We start from the raw sequence: 16683 nt of genomic DNA, 5'->3' as shown, positions 1-16683 counted from the left end.
CGCAATCAACCTCGCGAGGATCGCTGGCAAGACCTGCCTCGCGAGGAAGACTGGAGGGATCAGCCTCGCGAGGATCGCCTGCAAGGCAACGCAGGCCTCCCTATACTGCCGCCGCAGCCAAGGAGAAACGAGGACCGCCATCAGGACGAGGGGGCTGGGGGCTTCCAGGAGCCACGCGCGGTCGCTTGCATCCTGGGCGGGGCTCAAGCCCCAGCCTCTCAACGCATCTTCAAGCAGTTCGCCCGCAAAGTGAATGCAGTCCTCCCCAAGCTGGAAGCCACGCGCCCTCTCAGGTGGTCAGCGTGCGCCATCACGTTCAGCTCAGCAGATCAGCTCAAGTGTGCGGCCACAGCCGGAGTCCTCCCGATGCTTTGTTCCCTAATCATCAGCAACGTGGTGGTCACAAGGACCCTCATCGATGGTGGGGCAGGGCTCAACGTCCTGTCCGTGGAAACATTCAACAATCTCCAAGTGCCCTACAACCAGCTTCAGCCAACCAAGCCTTTCTCCGGAGTCACCGACGGCTCCACGGTCCCGATTGGGCAGGTCCGCCTCCCTGTCACCTTCGGGGCACGCGACGACTACCGCACCGAGCTCATCGACTTCGACGTCGCCCACATTCGCCTGCCGTACAACGCCATCCTTGGGTACCCAGCGCTGGCCAAGTTCATGGCCGTAACTCACCACAGCTACAACGTCCTCAAGATGCCAGGGAGTGGCGGAGTCATCACGGTGCCCTATGAAGAGAAGGACGCCGTGTGTTCCCTGGAGCGAGCCTTTCAGGCCGCATCACTGGAAGACCCGGATCGCGGAAGCAGGAGGCTTCCCGAGACCGCCCCCAAGAAGAAGAAGACATCGTCCGGCCCGGCCCCTCAGGAGGCAGGCCCCTCAGGGCCCGCGCCTGCCCAGGGGGAACCTCCTTCCATCGCATAGGAAAGCGCGCCCGGCGCCCTCCTTAGGCAGGGCTCGAGGGCTCTCCCCTAGAGGGCCACTGACCTGGCTAAGGTCATGAGGGAGGCACTTGGGCACCACATGGAGGCGTGTTTCGAAGCACGTTTCCCTCAAGAAGGAGTAAGGCAAGGAGAGCCAGACCCTCAGGAGTTCGTCAGCAAGGCCATTCAGGAGCTACAGGAGTCAAGAGTCATGAAAGGCGGCCGCCGCCTACCAGCTGTGGCTCCCCATCCAGGCGAGGATGGTGGGCTACGCGTCTGCATCGACATACTAGGGCTCAATCGAGTCGCCTCTCTAGAGCGCCTCTGTCCCTCGCGAGTGGGGCGCTGCGAAGGTCCACCCCACAGCTACGTTCGCATGCTTTACGGCTTGCCAAACGTGGCTACCATGTACCAGTGCCTCATGAGGGGCATCATGGAGGCTCAAGAGGCCAGGCGTTCCGCAGCCCTGGCGGAGATGGAGATGGTCCGCGAGGAGCCACCAGCGCCTCCGGAGCCTCCCGAGGCCCCTGGGCCTGGGGGCTCATGAGGATCGGCTTCCGCAGCCCACCGAGTCTGCTACACCAACACTCCTTCGTCCTCGACATCATTAGGTGACATATTTCAAGTTTCATTCCAGATGGGAGCGCCCCGCAGGGCTGCATTATTCCCAGGCCGCGTGGGTCCGTCCCTGCGGCATGTATCCCTGCGCTGCATCTCCAGGGAGCAAGGAAAGGAACTGCTAGAAGATATACACGGCGGAGACTGTGGACATCATTCATCATCACGGACCCTCGTCGGCAAGGCGTTCCGCAGTGGGTTTTATTGGCCCACCGCACTCAGTGACGCCGTTGAACTGGTGGAAGCTTGTGAGGCTTGCCAGTTCTACGCCAAGCAAATCCATCAGCCGGCAGGAGGCCTGCAGACTATACACCTTTCGTGGCCATTCGCAGTCTGGGGGCTGGACATCCTAGGCCCGTTTCCTCGGGCGCCAGGGGGCTACCGCTACCTCTACGTCGCTGTGGACAAGTTCACCAAGTCGGCTGAAGTAGAGGCCGTCCGCACCATCCCCACGGGTTCCGCAGTCAAGTTCATCAGGGGCATCGTGAGCCGGTTCGGGGTGCCGAACTGCATCATCACAGACAACGGTTCACAGTTCACCAGTAACCTCTTCAAAACATACTGTGCTAACCTTAGAACGTAGATATGCTACGCTTCAGTGGCGCACCCCCGAAGCAATGGCCAGGCCGAGAAGCCAACGCAGAGGTCCTGAGGGGCCTCAAGACCAGGACATTCAAGAAGAAGCTGGAGGCCTGCGGCAGAGGTTGGTACGACGAGCTTCAGTCCGTGTTGTGGTCCATCCGCACAACCGCGACCAAGCCGACTGGAGAGACCCCGTTCTTCCTGGTCTACGGAGCCAAAGCGGTCCTCCCTCACGAGGTCAGACATCGCTCCGCACGGGTCCTGGCGTTCAACGAGGCGTAGCAGGACGCCATGCGGGGGATGGACCTCGTGCTGGGGGAGGAACGTCGCCGAGAAGCCGCGCTGCGAGCGGTGAGGTACCAACAAGCACTGCGACGATATCACTACCGCAACATCCGCCCCAAAACTCTCGAGGTAGGAGACCTCGTGCTCAGGCGGGTTCTCTCCAGGGAGGGACTGCACAAGCTCTCTCCCATGTGGGAGGGCCCGTTCAAGGTTGTTCATGTTTCCAGGCCCAGCTCCGCGTGCTTGGAGACTCGGGAGGGGGTGCCGGTCCAGAACGCATGGAACATCCAGCACCTCTGGAGGTTCTACCCCTAAAAAGGCCCAGAGCCTGTGAAGAAGGCGAATGCCTGTGAAGATTATCCTTTTTGGAAAAGGCCCAGAGCCTGTGAAGATGGCGAATGCCTGTGAAGATTATCCTTTTTGGAAAAGGCCCAGAGCCTGTGAAGAAGGCGAATGCCTGTGAAGCTGTCGCGTTTTGGAAAAGGCCCAGAGCCTGTAAACAAGGCGAATGCCTGTGAAGCTGTCGCGTTTTGGAAAAGGCCCAGAGCCTGTGAAGAAGGCAAATGCCTGTGAAGCTGTCGCGTTTTGGAAAGGGCCCGGAGCCTGTGAAGAGGGCAAATGCCCGTGAAGCCTGCTTCCCCCAAGAAAGGCCCGGAGCCTGTGAAGAAGGCCAACGCCTGTGAAGCTCGCCGCCCGTGACACTCTCACGTAATAATGAGTCGGGGTTGTACACGCCCTGGAGTCTCAGGAGCGCCGGCCTCAGGCCCTGGGGCTCCCTCCCACGCCCAGTGGCAGCACTTAGCTCCGCGCTGGTGAGAAGACGTCGAAGACTAGATTAGGTGCTGGACGCGGCTTTTTCATTTGCTTTCCGCAGTTGGCTTGTTCATTCTCATTCGAAGTTTTATTGAAGCTGTTGCCGTCTTTGGCTCGTGGTTCTTCGACTTTTCACTCTCCTGCCTCGATTTCTCTTATGCAAGGCCTCGCGAGGGGGGCAGCCGAGTGCCCTCGCGAGTGTTCCTGTCCTAGTCGTTCAAAGGTTTCGCAACCTGGGTCCATTACAGGAGCACCCCTCTAGTCCGTGCCCCACGGGCACCGCAACACAAACACAGGGCCTGGGTCGGTCGCCCCCCATGGCTGGGGCCGGGAACTATCCACGCGCGGGCACGTAGCCGGAAGGCACGATAACGGAAGCAAAGCGATGATTAACAGCGATAACCCAAACACGCCCCTGCGGGGCTCCACGCTACTGTCTTTTTACGCAGGAAAAAGGAAAAGAAAGAACAAATCAGGCGCAGCTCGCCTCACACCGGCCTGCAGGGAACACTCGAGCTGCCTCCGGGGCTCAGGCAGACTCCCTCTCACGCTTCACCGAAGTGCGACGGCGGGCAGACACGCTACCACCTCCCAAGCAGGTACGACTGCATGGAGGCAGACCGCGGCCATCGCTAGAAGAGTCACCGCCTGAAGAAGAACCGGTGAAGCTTGGGGAACCCTGAGCGCCGCCAATCACGCGAGCACTGTCCTCTCCATCATCGCCGGGGCTGGATTCCCGGCCGCGGTCGTCGTCCTCAGGGCAGCACCCTGCGCGGCGACCATCTTCCCCAAACACCCTCACGTAGAGGGTGGCATCGCCGTCAAACTTGAAGTGCAGGGTGCACCAACGACTCAGGCCACGCGCGCGGGCAAACATCTGCCAACCGCGGGTCAAGGCCAGGCTCCCGGCTGCGGAGACCTCCAGTGAAGCCCATGAGGCCCGGCTGCAGCAGCCGTCTGCCTGAAGCCAGAGGCCGCCCGGGGCGCCGGCCGGGAGCTCGCCGAGGAGGAAGCGAGGAAGTTGAAGCCGGGTGCTAATCGGCTCCGCCGACCACACAACGAACTCCGGCAGCACCTCTGCAGCGCGAAAGTGCGGCCTAGGGGAACGCATGACCAAAGCGCGCCCCCCGGCTGCAGCAGTCCGCCCGTCACCATGCTGGAAATCGTCTCCACGGCCGCGGGGAGCTGCCGTGGTGGCCACAGGATGTTTGCGAGGGCGCCCTCGGCCGCGCTTGGGCGGGGGAGAGGCAGGCTCAACCTGGCGAGCCTTCCCCTTCTCTACGGCTGAGAACCTCCTCGACGGGGCCATGAAGAAGAAGGAGAAGCAAGGGGAATGAACTGGAAGGGCGTGCGCCGATCCGTACTTATAACCGGCGAGGGCCAACCGTCGGCCCCCACGATCGCAGGTAATCATGACCCGCTTTGCATGCAGGGACTTGTCCAATCCGTGAAGTTGCCGAGGCGCTGTGGGGAAGTGGAGACGCCCATGTCCAATCAAACACCACGCGGCGCCCAAGGCCGCAGGCTGTTAGGGCCCGCGGCGCTTCGCACTTGCCCTTTCGCCTCCCTGCACGGCCAAGTCCGGGCACGCCTTGGGCCCGGGGGCTACTGTCGGCGTTCTGGGAACGGGGGTCCCCAGACTTGCCTGCCTGCGGCCTGTAGCGTGGCTCGAGGAGGGGCCCAGCATGGCCCATCTTCATCAACACAGACCCAAGATCCTCGCGAGGGGCCAAGCCTCGCGGGGCAGACGACACGGAGCTTCCTCAGGCACGGCCTCATCAGGCTGGCTCGCGAGGAGGCGGAGAGATCAAGGCGGGGTACCTCACGAGGTGCCCATGACGCAAGCCATGACGACCAAAGGCGCTAGGTGGGCGTCAGCCGCGCAGTGTCCTCCTTTCCTCTTTGGTGCAAAGGGAGCAAGCGCAGGCGAGAGCATCAAGCAAAGGCACCTGTTTCGGTGCAACGAGACCAAGACCAGTCCAACGGCAGGGAGGAAGTCATTGTGGAGCCCAAGCCAGCGTCACCACCAGAGCCTTTGGCAGGCGAGGACCAACTTTAGTCAGGATAAGTGTACCAGATGTTCCCCTTCAAAGTGGCCAATTGTTGGCGCCCTTCCCGCTCAATATTTGGGAAGATGCCCAGGGCCTTTGCCTATAAATAGGACTAGCCACCCACAGGGTAGGGGGGATCAGATCGCAATCGAGAAGAGAGAGAGAGAGAAGGGTGACTGAACTCCTCCTAACAGTTCGTCGCCCCAGCCAAGAACAGACCCTCGCGAGGCTGTTCTTCCTTGTATTGCTCATCATCATCAGCCCAAGAGGCAATCCACCACACCACACACTGGAGTAGGGTATTACACCACAATGGTGGCCCGAACCAGTATAAACCCTGTGTCTCTTGTGCTGTTCTTTCCATAGCTTAGATCTTAGCGACAGCCCGAGGGGGCGGACGTGGCAGGCATCACTTACTGCCACTCGCCCACAATCTGAAATCGCGTCCCGAGACTGCGCAGTAACTCCACGGGAATCCCAACCGTCCGCCGGGGCCGCAGCGGATCCGCTCGGGCGCCGAGGCACGGTAGTGGCGGGCCCCGCCTATGGGCCTGTCCCGTCGCGCGCGTAGGCTGGCAGGACGGCCCAGCCACGTGTCATCGCATGACAGGCCTAGAACGGGCGGCGGCCTGGAGGCTTAGCTAGCACGCTCTCTTGGATCCCGCCGCGACGTTCGAAATATTGTGCGAGTCCGAATGAGTGAGTCTGACTCCTTCTAGTCGGCCCGGCAGAAGTCAATCAAAGACCATGTGTTGAGCACCCGGAAAGAGAAACTGCTGAGGCTTCTCAGCCGACCGTCCGCGGCGCCTCACCAGCTTCGGCGACTACTGTCGAAGTAATGGGCCACGGGTAGGCCAACCCGAGCCCCAAAACCTTTCAAGACATCGGGGCAGGCTGCGCCCCTCAAGACCCCAGGACGGGGAGCCGCCTTCAAGAAGTCCATGACAAGACGGCCGACTGACCACTCGCGGCCGAGTCCCAGGGACGACCGCAGGGTAAGCCGACTCCTGACTGGTGACTTCTGGAGAAGCCGGCTTTGGGGAGTCGGCCTGCGATTCCAACAAACACCGTGACCTCCTCAAGGGGGACGGGGCAGGGGAGTGGCTACAGTGAAGCCCACTCCCGCCCCTTACCAAGGGCAGGCATGGCCACAGCATGCCGTACCCCGGAAGATCTCCGTGCGGCGTGGCACTGTTGCCATGCCGGCCCTGACATCAGCACCGCAGGGCCGAATCCTGCACCCACGACGGCTTGTCTGTACGGCCTAGAGGCAGCGGGTCCCACCAGTCAGTGAGACCCCAGGAGACGGCAAGAGGACCACCAGTCAAACCCGTCGGGAGTCGGCCGAGCCCTCCCCCAGGGCCCACGCGCCATTAATCAAGATGTGATGGGGAGTGGCAATAGTGATCGCCCGCCAGGCGGCGGGGCTGTTGCCATGACCTCATGATCAAGCCCGCGTCATCAGAAGCACGGCTACAGTAATCAACAGCCGGCAAGACCCGCCTGCGGCAGACGCGGCCTGTCGGCTCCGTACCAGGCCAGTCAGCAGGGCCCGCCCGCCGGCGGGCCCCAGCGGTCGGCAGAGAAGACGGAGGCCAGAGGCGCTGATGGCTGGGCCCACGTCTAGCCGGATTACCATTGTACCCTTGGGGGGTAGGCCTATATAAACTCCCCAGGGCACCCATGCAAAGGGTTGGAACCCATTAGCTCTAGGCCAGATCATATAGAAGGGAGAGAGCTAGCCTTGCCCTCTCCTACCTCCAAGAAACAGCTCAAGGAGCAACCGTGTAAACACTTTGCCATAGTGATCATGCGGAGACCCCGCAGAGCAGCAGTAGGGGTATTATCTCCCCGGAGAGCCCTGAAGCTGGGTAAGATTCGCCGGCGTGCATGCCTTCGCCTCATCCCGTTTCCAGGCACCGGCAACATTCTACTCGCCCCCACCGTGATAAGCCATCCTTTGGCATATGTCGCACCAAACCCCCGACATTTGGCGCCCACCATGGGGCCTGGTGCACCGCCGTCCGGAGACCTGTTCTGGACGGGAACCCTTTTCCTCCCTGGTGAGCGCAGCCAGCTAGGCACGCCAGACAGAGTTTGCGTCGACGCGCTGCGCGGTGTTGAGATCGCCTGCGCAGCCAGCTGCCTGGCCGAACTTGTCGGTGAGGTTCGCCTCTCCGACGAGCCTGCATCCAACGCATGCACGGGCGGCCCCGAGAGTCTCCTCGCGGGCCTCCTCGATCAACACCACGTTTCCGGCAAGCCTGCCATAGACTTGGAGTCTGTGGGCTCCACCGACCCGATGCTGGTCGACTCCGACACCGCGTCGCTCGATGCGTTCCCCACTAATGTGGTGGTCTACAACGAACCCCTCCCTCGCGTGGAGAGCGACGGAAGCACCGTCACCGAGGTGCTAGTCATCAGTCATGACGAGCTCCCCAGCGGAGGAGCGCACGACTCGCTCGGCGCGGCGCTACAAGACCTAACTGCGCCCATTCCGGAAGACGCTGACGCAGAGACGTTGGAGGCGCGCCGCCTTCAGCTTGTTGAAGGCGCGAAGAAGCTGGCCAACATGAGATGCTTGTCAGAAGCCTACCAGCGGGAGATGGATCGTGCCGTCGGCGGCTCGCCGGCCCCGGTGGGGCCCAGCCGCCTTGGCGCGGTCCAGCAGCGCGGCGTAGCCATCGCCAACCTGTTTGGGGCAAGCCGCCTGTGTATGCTACACCAGCGGAGAACATCCGAGCCGCCCAGGCAGCGGCAGATGAGCTGGACAATTTCGAGGGCGAAGAACGCCGCCTCATGATGGAGCGAGTCCAGCGGCTCCTCAACGCGGCCGCCGCACAGAACGAGGCTGGCTGCCGCACGGAGGCGCCGCAGCGGCCAAACGACGACCTTCACCGAGATCAAGGCGCGACGTCTCGGACGCCGACTAGCGGCGCCCGAGGAAGAAGAGACAAGGAGCCGGCTGTCAGCCACAGTCGGACTCGCATTACCATAGAGCGCGACCGAGACGGCCGCCTGAGAGCAGTGGAACGATGGGACGACTGTCCGCCTCCCCCTCCCCGCAAGGAGAGGCGAGTCTCCCCGCCGCCTGTTGACCAGCCGAGTCCCGGCGACCGCCTTGGCCGCCGAGAGGGAGTTGGAGAGAATGACGCCCGCCACCGGATCGACCGACTTCACCGATCCTTAGCGCTGGAAGAAGAAGATGAGCTGGGTCCGCCTTGTTTCGGGCCCCGCATTCGGGATGAGCCCTTTCCCAGAGGGTTCACGCTCCCAAGAGACACGCCCAAGTATACCGGCTCCGTGAAGCTGGAAGACTGGCTAGTCGACTACTCCACGGCTGTCAGCATAGCAAACGGCAACAAGCGTGTCGCTGTAAAGTACGTTCCGCTCATGCTCCAGGGCACGGCCCGGACGTGGCTGAATAGCCTGAAGCCCCGCAGCATCAACAGCTGGGTCGACTTCACCGAAGCGTTCATCTGCAACTTCACCAGCACGTACAAGTGTCCTCCCAAGCCTCGTCAGCTCTCCTTGTGCGTGCAAGGCCCCGACGAGTTGACTCACAATTACCTCACGCGTTGGGCCGAGCTTCGGAACTCCTGTGAGGGCGTGCACGAGGTGCAGGCCATCGAGTACTTCACAGCCGGGTGCAGAGAAGGCACCCTCCTCAAGCACAAGCTCCTCTACGACGAGCCAGAAACCCTCGACGAGCTGCTGATCATAGCGGACAAGTACGCCACGGCCGACTCCTCCATGAAGGCGGAGATTCAAATCAGCACAACTGGCAAAGTGGCCCCTCAAGCTCCAAGAACTCCGGTGGAAGACGCCAACCGGCGACAACAGCAGGGCGACCACAAGCGCAAGGCCCCACAGCCGGCTTCCAGTAGCCGGCAGGTCGCGACCGTTGAAGCCCAGCAGCCGGATGGGCAGCCTCCGCCCAAGCGACAGAAAGGCGGCAAGCCAAACTGGTCGCCGGCCTTCTCCTATGAGCAGACCCTGGATGGACCTTGCAAGTTCCATAGCGGCGCGAAGCCGTCGAATCACACCACCCGGAAGTGCCACTGGCTCACCAGGATCGCTAAGGGAGACGGCCTCCTGCCTCCCCCGCCTGCTGGGCAGCCGCCTCCGCCCTAGCAGCCGGCTGTCAGGCCAGTCAGTGCAGTACAAGACGAATACCCTGAAGAGCACGAAGCCTACGTGGTGTTTACCAGTGTGGCTGATGATCTACGCAGCAGGTGGCTGCAGCGACAAGAGGTGAATGCAGTAGCATCTGAGACGCCAGAGTTCATGCACTGGTCCGAGAAGCCCATCAGCTGGAGCAGGGCTGACCACCCAGAAGTGATGCCGAGTCTGGGCTCCTATGCCTTGGTCCTGGACGCCACCTTTGCTACGGACAGACGAGCCGCGCCTTTCTCGCGAGTTCTGATAGACGGAGGCAGCAGCATCAATATCCTGTACAAGGACACCATGGAGAAGTTAGGAATCAAGCAAAGATAGCTTCAGAACAGCCGAACTGTGTTCCACGGCATTGTTCCTGGGCTTTCCTTCTCACCAATCGGCAAGATCCTGATGGATGTCCTCTTTGGAGACAAAGATCACTTCCGTCGAGAGTCTGTTTGGTTTGAGGTGGTGGACCTCGAGAGCCCATACCATGCGCTGCTCGGCTGACCCGCCTTGGCCAAGTTCATGGCGGTCCCCCACTACGCCTACCTCAAGATGAAGATGCCCAGTTCCAGAGGGATTCTGACTGTGGCTAGCGACTACCGGAAGTCGTCTGCTTGCGCGGCTGAGAGCAGTCGGCTGGCCGAGTCCCTGGTAATCGCGGCCGAGAAGCGGCTCCTTGAGCGAGTTGTGGCGATGGCCGGCAAGCAGCCTGAGGTATCGCCCAACCCAAAAGAGTCGGAGGCTGAGGGTTCGTTCAAACCGGCCAAAGATACAAAGAAGATACCCTTGGATCCGGAGCACCCAGAGAGGTACGCTGTCGTAGATGCAAACCTCGACAGCAAATAGGAAGGCGAGCTCGTCGATTTCCTCCGTGAGAATCGGGACATCTTCGCATGGTCCCCCAAAGACATGCCAGGTGTACCGACGGAATTTGCCGAGCACAAGTTACATGTCCAATCTGATGCAAAGCCGGTCAGGCAGCCCCTGCGTCGCCTATCAGAAGAGAAGAGAAGAGTTGTCGGAGAAGAGATAGCCCGACTCCTAGCAGCCGGCTTCATTATGGAAGTATTCTTTCCCGAATGGCTAGCAAATCCGGTCCTGGTACTGAAGAAGAACAAGGAGTGGCGAATGTGTATTGACTACACGAGCCTCAACAAGGCCTGCCCCAAGGACCCATTTGCTCTACCAAGAATCGATCCGGTGATAGACTCCACAGCCGGATGCGAGCTGTTGAGTTTTTTGGACGCATACTCAGGATATCACCAGATCAAGCTGAACCTGGCTGACAGACTGAAGACCGCCTTCATCACGCCATTTGGAGCCTTCTGCTACCTCACCATGACATTCCGCTTAAGGAATGCCGGCGCCACCTTCCAGCGTTGCATGCAGAAGTGCCTCCTCAAGCAGCTCGGCAGGAACGCCCACGTCTACATGGACGACGTGGTGGTGAAGACGGAAAAGCGTGGAACATTGCTGGAAGACCTCAAGGAGACTTTTGAAAACCTGCGCCGATTCCAGATCAAGCTCAACCCCGAGAAGTGTATCTTCGGAGTACCAGCCGGCCAGCTCCTTGGCTTCCTGGTCTCTGAATGCGGCATAGAATGCAACCTAGTAAAGATCAAGGCCATTGAGAGAATGGAGATACCCAGCCGACTGCTGGATGTGCAGAAGTTCACCGGCTGCTTGGCGTCCATCAGCCGATTCATCAGTCGGCTGGGCGAGAAAGCTCTCCCCTTATACCAACTCATGACGAAGACCACTTTTTTTGAGTGGAACCATAAGGCGGACGAAGCTTTTCTCCAGTTGAAGAAGATGCTGACTACTCCACCGGTCCTGGCGGCTCCGACTCCAAAGGAACCTATGCTCCTGTACATCGCCGCCACCAGCCGGGTAGTCAGCACGGTCATTGTAGTGGAACGCAAGGAGGAAGGCTAGGCGCTACCTATCCAGAGACCGGTATATTACCTGAGCGAGGTACTGTCGACTTCCAAGCAGAACTACCCCCACTACCAGAAGATGTGCTATGGCGTACACTTTGCTGCCAAGAAATTGAAGCCTTACTTTCAAGAGCATCCAATCACGGTGGTCTGCACGGCCCCACTTGCCGAGATCATTGGTAGCCGAGATGCTTCTGGCCGAGTGGCCAAGTGGGCCATAGAGCTGGCTCCCTACACCATCCACTACCAGCCCCGCACCGCTATCAAATCACAAGCATTGGCTGACTTTCTCGTCGACTGGGCCGAGACCCAATACCTACCTCCAGCACCCGATTCTACCCATTGGCGGATGCATTTCGACGGCTCCAAGATGCGCACCGGCTTGGGAGCCGGTGTCGTCCTCACCTCTCCTAAAGGCGACAAGCTCAAATATGCATTGCAAATCCATTTTGCCGCCTCCAACAACGTCGCCGAGTATGAGGCGCTCATTCACGGGCTCCGGCTTGCCAAAGAACTTGGCATCCGCCGGATCTTGTGTTATGGCGACTCGGACTTAGTGGTCCAGCAGTCATTTGGCGACTGGGACGCGAAAGATGCAAACATGGCGAGTTACCGTTTCCTCGTGCAGCAACTCAGCGGGTATTTCAAAGGGTGCGAGTTCCTCCATGTGCCAAGAAATGACAACGACCAAGCAGATGCCTTGGCACGAATCGGCTCTACCCGCCAAGCAATACCATCTGGCGTCACCCTTCAACGCCTCCTCAAGCCGTTTGTCAAGCCTTCACCAGAATCAGACTCCATTTTTGTGCCGGCTCCTCCCGAAGACGTCGGATCGGACTCCAGAGCCCCGGCAGTCGGTACAGGGATTTTGGCGGATGACTCCAAAGCCACCACAGTCGAACCCAGCCCGGGGACTGCGGCAGCGGACTCGAAGACTCCAGAACTCGGCCCAAGGGCCGCGCCAGTCGGCCTGGGGACGTCATTAACCCAGCAAGCGGTTGTTGACTCCAACCCGCCGCCTCCCAGCCCAACCGCCCCCGTCCAAGTCGCAGTTCTGGCAGTCGAAGAAATAGCAGCACCCTCATGGGCCCAGCCCATCCTCAAATTCCTGGTGAACAAAGAGCTGCCAACTGATGAGACCTCAGCTCGGCAAATACAACGCCGGGCGGCAGCCTACACCATAGTCAACAGAGAGCTGGTCAGGCGCAGCGTCACTGGTGTCTACCAGCGCTGCGTAGAGCCAGAGCAAGGCCAAGCGATTCTCAAAGACATCCATCAAGGCAGGCGCGGCCACCATGCGGCTTCAAGAGCACTCGTTGCCAAAGCCTTTCGAGACAGTTTCTTCTGGCCAACTGCCTTGGAAGAGGCCAAGGAGTTGGTCCGAAAATGCAAAGGGTGCCAGAAGTTCAGCTCCAAGCCGCACCAGCCGGCTTCTGCACTCAAGACCATCCCCATTGCCCGGCCTTTCGCAGTTTGGGGTCTAGACATGGTGGGACCATTCAAGACAACACGAGGTGGCTTAACTCACTTACTTGTCGCAGTGGACAAGTTCACCAAGTGGATAGAAGCGAAGCCAATCAAGAAGCTGAATGGTCCGACTGCCGTGACTTTCATCGCCGATATCACAATTCGGTACGACATACCACACAGCATCATCACCGACAATGGCACAAATTTTGCCAAAGGTGCCTTGGCCCGTTTCTGCGCAACACAGGGCATCCGACTGGACCTAGCGTCCATCGCCCATCCACAGTCAAACGGCCAGGTGGAGCGAGCAAACGGCCTCATCCTGTCTGGCATCAAGCCCCGGCTGATCGAGCCTCTGGAGCGCTTGGCTGGCTGCTGGCTCGATGAGCTACTAGCCGTCCTCTGGAGTCTGCGCACGACTCCAAACAAGTCAACCAGCTTCACGCCTTTCTTCCTCGTCTACGGTGCAGAAGCCGTCATCCCAACGGACATAGAGTTCGACTCCCCACGAGTCACCATGTACACCGAGGAGGAAGCAGAAGAAGCACGACAAGACGGCGTTGATCTGCTGGAAGAGGGCCGGCTGTTGGCACTCAGCCGGTCCAGCATCTACTAGCAGAGCCTGCGCCGATACCACAACAGGAAGGTCAGGCCAAGATCTTTCCAAGAAGGCGACCTTGTGCTCCGACTGATCCAGCGAACAGCCGGCCAGCAAAAGCCATCGGCGCCTTGGGAAGGCCCTTTCATCATCAGCAAAGTACTGGGCAACGACTCCTACTACCTGATTGACGCTCAGAAACCCTGAGCGCGCAAGAGGGACGACTCCGGCAAGGAGACAGAGCGGCCATGGAATGCAAATCTCCTCCGAAGATTTTACAGTTGATGTAGTATGTACCACGCTACCTTTTGTATTAAAGTACCAAGACTTCGGGCCCCCCGAGACGAGCTCGGGGACTGCCCTCTTTTGTCTGTATGATAAAAATTATGCCTACAAGTATGTTACTCTTTGTCATGCAGCTTGCCACCGGGCTCGACAAGTCGGCCCGGGGACTTGCCGCCTTGCACTATGAAATGCTTCCTGCAGCCGGACAAGTAGTGTGTAACACCTAAACCGTCTTCTGTCAGAAGCTGCAGCTCGCAGAGCGACTGTACGGTGGGCAGAGGTAAGGTAGAATGGGCGTTCGCATGAAAAATGGTTAAGGACTCAAAGCATAAAACATAGCTCAAGACAGCTTCTAGCCTTTTTCGCAAACTGACTCTCGAATAGTCGGATTGCCGCCATCTATTCAACTTGCTCAAAAACTCTTAAAAACAGCTAAGTACTTGCCTTCCCAAAGTAGCCAAGCATTTGATCCAGCGACAGTCCGCAGAGCGGCTGTCCGATTGGCAAGGCAGGCAACTAAGAGAAAGCAGCAAAGGAAAAAAGCCAAAAGAGCAATGAGCAAGAAAAGATAGAACTCGGATAAATATATTTACATAACATAGGCCCTTGGCCGAATCTTCAAGCAGAAGTTCAAAATACACCCCGCGGGTGGAATTGTGCGAATTAACAAGTTCTTCAAAGACTACTGAAGTAGATAAAATAAAGATAAAGCGGCAGCTTAGGAAGCAGCAGACGGATTCAAAGGGTCGGAGGAGGTGCCAGCGTCAGGCGTCGGGGCGGCCGGCTGGGTAGTCTCAGCCTGATCGCCTCCGGCGGAAATCGACTCGGTCGCACATGGCTCGTTGCTGGAGGCGCGGTCGAGCTGAGGCTGGCCGTCTGCTCCGTCTTCTGGTGCCTCCGCCTCGCCTCCGTCCTCCGCCTCGCCCTCTTCCTTGACGCTGGAGCCAATCACCTCCGCCAAGTCCTCACCGTAGTCTGGGTTCATCCCAAACCACTCCGGCGGTACCTCCTCGCCGTCTTCAGACCGCTCAGGGATGAAGATGCCGGTGTCGGTGTACTCGGCGATCGCCGCAGCAAGCTTGACGAGGGCGTATTTTGTAGCTGCCAACTCCGGCTGGGACTCTGACCGAAGCGTGGCCAACCGGTCTAGATCCAGCCCCGGATACCATGCCTTGACGAACTCCAAGGCCCGGCGCGCTCCAGCTCAGGCCGAAGAGCCCTTCCAGGCCTCAAGACGACCAGCCGCGACCTCTAGCCAGTCGGCCGTCAGGCTGGGGGTGCGCGGAGCCTGCATGTCCAGCCACAGGGCGGCAATCGCCTGGGCACCAACACACTGAAGCGGGCGCAACATCCGGTGAGCTGGCCGAAGGCGAGCCTTGATGCTCAGGATGTGCTCGTCAAGAGTTTGGGGGGCGTCGGCGGCAATCTCTGCGCCCTCCGCCCTTCGACCTTCTCGGTCAGCCTCGATGGCTTGGATGGCGGCCTGCGAGTGCCCAGGAAAGAAGTCTGCAAAGATAGGAAGAAACAAAGAAGCAAGTCAAAAACCAGGAGTCGGCACGACTTAAATCGGCGGCTCGAAGAAAGAAAGTAAAGAAACTCACCATCAACGATGTCTTCAATCTCATGGAAGCCGGAGGCCAGCATCGCCTCCTTGTCAGACCAGGAGGAGTGCTCGCTCGCGAACTCGGCCAGGAGGGCGGTTTCCGTCTCCTCCGCCTCCCTCTGCGTCTTCACAAGCAGCTCCTTCTGCTCTGCCAATTGAGTGGCCAGCAGATCCTGCTCTGCCAATTGAGTGGCCAGCAGATCGCGCTCCGTGGCGAGCTTGCTGCACTCCTCCTCTTTGGTGCGCAAAGCGGAGTTGGCGTCGCTCAGCTGCTGTTGAAGAGCTGCGTTGGCTCCTGAAAAGAAGGAAGAAAGAAGGTGTTAAGTCATTAGGTAAAGAAGGTCGCCGGGGAGATCCGGCCCGACTGCTCAGCAGTCGGCCCGAATCTCGGGGACTACAGCCCGCGGGTGCGCCAGCGCGCCCCCGCAAAGAAGGAAAAGGACTTAATCCGGCTCTCCGACAAATCGGCGGTCCGCTTGCCCAGCTCTTCAACATTACGGTTGAAGGCAGTGACGCGGAGGTTGTGGTAATCCTGCGTCAAACGTTTCAGAAAAAAAGTTAATACCCAGAGTTCATCAATTGGAGTTCCGGGCCGCCTCCTCAGCAGCCAGCCCGAAACTCGGGGACTACACCCAGTGGGTGCACTGGCGCGCCCCCACAGAGAGGAACAAGAAAACAAAGACCAAAGGAAAAAACATACCCGGAAGGCTGCCCGCGACGCCAGGAACGCCTTGGTGCAACTCTGGAGAGCGTCGCCCTCAGCGCGAAGCTTCGCCTGGACATCCAGGAGCGCCTGGTTCAGCGGCCCTGTGCCGCCTCCTCGCACCCACCCAATGGGCGCAGCGCTTGTCGCTTCGGCGTCTGGGATCGCCGAGCTGGCGGTGCCGGCTTCCAGGGGGCGGGGTGCCGAAGTCGCCTTCTCCAGACGGTGGCGCGTTGGCGAGCCGACTTGGAGGATCAACCTCGCCACGTCCTCATCTTCGGTCGGCGGCACCGGAGGATCCGCTGGCTGCTCGCCTTGCGCACTCGCAGACGGCGGCGGAGGCGGCGGTGGAACAATCACGTCTGGCGTAGAGGGGTCGCCGCCTTCCCTCTCCACGACGGGGTTCTCACTGCCGGCTTCCCCAGTCTGCCCCGTGAACTCCAGAGGCGGTGGCGCAGAGTTCAACGGGGTGACGAACACCGCCGATTGGCAGCGTGCGGCTTCCTCAGCCTGCCGCTTCGTCGCGGCAGCGGCTTCGGCCTCCGCCAGTTTTTTCTTGGCGGAGGCCTCCGCCCTATCGGCCTCCGCCTTCTCCAGGCGAACGGCCTCTTCTTCGTTGCGCTTCTCCTGTGCATGCTGCTCTAT

This window comes from Triticum urartu, chromosome 1 (genome assembly GCF_003073215.2).
Source record: "Triticum urartu cultivar G1812 chromosome 1, Tu2.1, whole genome shotgun sequence".
In the NCBI taxonomy this organism is placed as follows: Eukaryota; Viridiplantae; Streptophyta; class Magnoliopsida; order Poales; family Poaceae; genus Triticum; species Triticum urartu.
This window is presented reverse-complemented; position numbering follows the sequence as displayed.